At 39.5% G+C, this 5,000-nt stretch overlaps 2 long non-coding RNA genes across 2 annotated transcripts in view; one reads left to right on the forward strand and one right to left on the reverse strand.

Annotated features, from left to right (window-relative positions):
• LOC137976376 (uncharacterized) overlaps positions 1 to 5,000 on the forward strand; it is a 161,097-nt gene that overhangs the window by 62,072 nt on the left and 94,025 nt on the right. The window lies entirely within an intron of this gene.
• LOC137977622 (uncharacterized) lies at positions 2,256 to 4,318 on the reverse strand. The gene is made up of 3 exons (XR_011117848.1): positions 4,176 to 4,318; positions 3,399 to 3,684; positions 2,256 to 2,352 (listed from the first exon to the last, which is right to left on the reverse strand). It is a non-coding gene; the product is annotated as an uncharacterized lncRNA (long non-coding RNA).

Genomic DNA, 5,000 nt, shown 5'->3' on the forward strand with positions numbered 1-5,000 from the left:
GCGCAAAACAAGGTAGCGGCACAAAAAGATATTTATACAAAGTGCATAACAGAGGTTCTTTTAAAAAGAATTTACAACGTTTTTAGGCAGTAAACTGGAGGCAAAAACGGAAAAGAAAACGGTACGTTTTGAGGACTGCCTTGGGGTGCATTCCTTTCGGATGATCCGAAAAGGGATCACTTATCTAAGATCACTTGAATCATGGTGCTTCAAAGGAACTGAAAATCCTTTCCCAGAGTGGATTTATCGGAACCTCTGATGCACCGTGATCCAAGTGATCTTGGATCAGTGATCCTTTTTCGGATCATCCCAAAGGATCGCACCCTTGATCAACACGAACGAAAGAAAAGAAGGACGTCGTCATTCAGTTTATATTGCTCAACTAAACAGTTGAAGTGTAATCTGCGAATTCTTGTTTTTGCTCCGACAAAATCCCCTTTCCATCTCCTCCGTCTATTTCCGACGAAGTCTGGAAGTGGCTTTCCTCCTGTCTCGGGTAACAACATTGCGATTACCCCAGCGGCGAATGATGTGGCGCCGAAGACGATCGGTGGAACCCAAACGAGTCCTGTAGCATCCTGTTAAAACAATAAAGAGCGAAGCAATACAAACAATCAACTGGCACAAAGTCTTTAAGGGGGTGTTCCTCTTAACTACAAGCCTGTTGCTAAGAACGAAATTCTGCCACCGAATGTCAGCGGTGTTCTCGAGGACAAGTGCCGCCCGCGACTGACCACCAAAAAGGTGGGAAATATGAAACGTTTAACTCTTTGAAAAGCTGAGTAAAAGAATTAATTTTATCTATGATCCTTTGTTTATGTTCTTGTTTGGGACATTATGTCCCTTTGAGACAGCAACAGCTTCGTTTACCGAACAAATATGCGAATTGTCGGTCGGTGGGTTCAGTGACAGTTCAAGAACTAAACATTTTGAGAAAGAGCCGTATAATACTGACAAGCACCCTTATGCGCCACTTCCTTGCGTTTTACACAGTTCCAAATTCGGATTCCCAACAGTTAAAATGTTGACGTACGTGAGAGGAAAATCCTAGGTATCACGTACAGAGCTGAGAAGATTCTGGCGTTCCACATTAGGAGAACGCATACTATTTGTGTCGCCTTTTTTATGGATGCTCTGCGATTTCAGGGTTTGGGCCACATCTTCGACTGGTTCGCCTCGATTTCATGTAAGGGCCTCGAGCCTATGTAGTAAAGGTATTAGCCAACTTCAACTGTCCAGTGTTTTCAGGCTCAAGATTGTTCAATTCGTTTCGGCCATCGCCATTGCATCAAGTCCATTACCAAAATGTGGAGCTACCAAACCTTGTTAATGAACGAAATGATATATGAAATGGATCATATACTAAGTTTATATACTGAACAAACATCATATACGACATAGTAAACATCATAAACAAAACATCACATACTGAACATATATATGAATCACACACTGCCTGGGAGAACCCCATATGTACATGCTACATATGCTACATCGTTACTTATGGAACTTCACTAGCTGCCGGTCGAGCAACGTATTATTTTTACGCTTTTGTTATTAGTTTGTCTCTGAATAATTAAGCACCTCTTTACATTAATGAATAATAATATCGTTACAGTCCAAGTCGTAATCTTAGATCCACAAACCACTGACTCCTTGTCATCCCCAGGTCTAATCAAAGGATCAATGATGACAGAGCATTTTCTGTGGCAGCTTCGAAGTTATGGAATGCTCTGCCCATCACCGTTAGGCAAAGTAGTTCACTCGCTATTTTTAAGAGGAACGTAAAGACTCATACAGTGTCATAGTGCTGTTATTATTATTATTATTATTATTATTATTATTATTATTATTATTATTATTAGTAGTAGTAGTAGTAGTATTATTATTATTACTAGAGATAGAACGCACTTTACTAATCCATGATTATTACTTGTTATTAAGTTCAGACAGTAACGTCAATTTTTGTGGAAGCGATCTTCCTCTTATCTAGGTGAGATGGAGGTATATTAATAATAAAATCACTCCTTCTCTTACCAATATATACGGAGCAGCCATTCCTCCACTTCGAGCACACAGTCACGAAAAACCTACTCTTATGGTTCTTTAAACAATCAAGCATCATCGAGGACAGTGAAAATAATGCACAAGAGGAAAAAAAACGATGTGAAAATCCAAGATATTAACTTCACGGTTAATTTTAACTTGTTGAAAAATTTACAGATTCTTACCAGATCACTGTTGGATAAAGTTCAGCGGTGTGGATGTATATCTGATGATAGACAGCAGAGATCGTAAACTTGCCGATCAAAGCCAGAGTCATCACGAGGGCAATGTATTCTTCTTGTTTTCCTTGGTCAAAAGAAAATCATGTCATCATACATGTCTTTCTTAGCGGACTGAGTTAAACAAAAGCGGCTACTTATTTAGTGCACAGTATGGAGAGTTCTTTTTCAATGGTCCACTTCCGAGTTCTGTTTGCCTTAAAAACGAGATTTGGTGCGAATTTAAAATCATAAACGGAAATAAGGTTAATTCTATGAAGATACTTCACTCAGTTTGATTTGAATGATTTTGCTGACAAACTCGTTTCGAAACGGAGGGAGCCAGTCATTACGTGCTTGTCAGTATTAGGGTGCGTTCGACTGATCCTATTCCGGAATAAAAATACGGAGAGTGATAATTCAAAACGGTATGTTTGGCGTTTTGAAGCAACAAGGATAATAAAGGTATGTTTAAAATAGCATTTTAGCAGGTGTTTGATAACTTTAATGGGAATCTCCGTAAAGACGAAGGTTTTCTCAAGTAATGTTTAAGAAACTCGCAGCAGTGTTTAATCGGGTTTAAAAACACGAGGCGTAGCCCTTAATGATTGGCTTAAGGTGATTCCCTTGTTTTGCACCGCGCATCTCATACTGCGCATAACATTGCGACTTCGGAGATGATGGAATTTCACGCCGGCCATCTAAAGAGAGGCAGCAATGTCCCCTTTTGCTGTTCAAGAGCTTTTAAGTGCAATCATGATAATTCTTCTCGGTTAAGGTGTTGTTTTGGAACTCGCCCCAGTCCTTTCGCGGAAAAAAGATCACTTTGAAGCTGAAATTGCCTCCTTGCCACCCATTTATCATCGTGTTGCGAAGAAACGAGCACGGGGCCCCCCCCCCCCCCCCCCCATTTTTAGTGGTTTTATTTAATCGTAATAGGTACACGGAAAACATATTTTAAGACATATTTTAAGGAGAAAAAAAGTTGGATGGTAGAAGTTGTAGTATTTACATATAAATGAGGTGAAACTGCATTTGGAGACCGACACTGAGTGCAAGGTGATGACTGTAAACAATACCAGTCACTATATTTCAACTTTTTTACTGAACCAGTCACTGATCAGAATTCCCCACCTCATCCTGTCGTTCTCTTGATCTTGGGTGCACCTTTTCCCTAGCACCAGAATTGTCATTTTCATCAAACAAGTGAATAGCTGTTCCATCAGCCACAATAATCCTGTCACACTCAAGGCGTCCAGTCACTCAGCGGGTCGCGGCAGCTGAACGACAGTTCCTTCTCCCATGCTGTTGCCATTATCAGATCCTCTGCTACTGTTACCACATTTTGCTGATAGTTTCTGATGAGTTTTCGTGTCATCTGTATGCACTGGGCGATCTCTAGAACCCACAGGAACCGGTGCTGTGACAAAATTTAGTGCAATGCAATGCAATACAATCTCAGCATTAAAATCTCAGCACTGCTACAGTAAAATTACCTAAAAGTATTAAAGGATGATTTTAAAAAGTTTTGAAAAGTGCAAAGTAAGCAGTGGCAAAATAAGACCTACATGTACCATCTTGGACAGAACTCGTTGGGAAAATTACCCCTCGATTAAATAACAACAGGAACTGTTTGATCCTCAATTGCAACTGCTGTTCCTCCATCCTCGATCCTCGCAAGAATCGAGACTTGAAAGAGACTGCACGGTACTGTAATTTCACGATAGACACTGATCGGGAATTATTTTGTTCCTGCTCAGAATGACATCCTTTCATAAACTAGACAGGGTAACAATGACCCCAGCAAACACCTATAACTAAGTACTATTATTTATTACCCAGATAACAACATTTGGAAGTATTATTACAAGGTTGTTTGGCTTGATTCTTGATTAGAAGAGTTCGACTAACCTGTCTGAATTTCAGCCACTTCACAATGATTCACACGATTTTTTCCATTCTCTTTTAGCTTTGAAAGAGCTTCACTCAGCATTTTGCCCTCTTCTTCTTCCTTTTGTTGTCGTTCTATACGATGTTGCCTTGCACGCTCCAATTTCTACTATTCCTTTCCTTGCAGATGCCTTGCGATTTCCTTCAATAGCAAAAAAAATAATGTCAGATATCTATTTTTGTTTAACAGCCACTTCCGCCCGCTCTTAAAGTTAAGAGCAATTGTTTGAAATTCTTTAAATTTCATTCTTTTGTCTGAGGCCACGCAACATGAAATTTCAAGCATCCCAAGCAATTATTACACCCACAACAGTCATAAAGAAGCAATACTAGTGCAATAATATTGTGCTGCAGAGGTGATGCTTAATTACCCTTTTGTGGGTAAATACATTGAGAAAACTTTAAGTGATGGAGAAAACCTGACTTCTGCTGGCATTCAGATCTAACAAAAACAAAAGTTTGTCTTAAAAAAATTATACTGTAAAATCCCACTTTGTTATCTGATATTGCAGAAATATTTTAGGTTTGACTCAAGTTCCTGTCATTCTGCTTGACTGACTGTCAGTCACATTACGGAGCTTACATCTAAGCACACAATGACATTGCAGAGTCACAGACGGCAACTGGTTGTTAGCTGTTTTCCTTTTTAACTTGTCTTGGCACAACTACGTTTACACTGCTAAGTATCCTCTAACAATTAGAGACGATTAGTTTAAAAATTTAAGAGACCACAGTTGTCTGTCCTGGCCTGCGAAATGATCACTTCTGGTATCCGTCCCAAAAACA

This window comes from Montipora foliosa, chromosome 11, assembly GCF_036669935.1.
Source record: "Montipora foliosa isolate CH-2021 chromosome 11, ASM3666993v2, whole genome shotgun sequence".
In the NCBI taxonomy this organism is placed as follows: Eukaryota; Metazoa; Cnidaria; class Anthozoa; order Scleractinia; family Acroporidae; genus Montipora; species Montipora foliosa.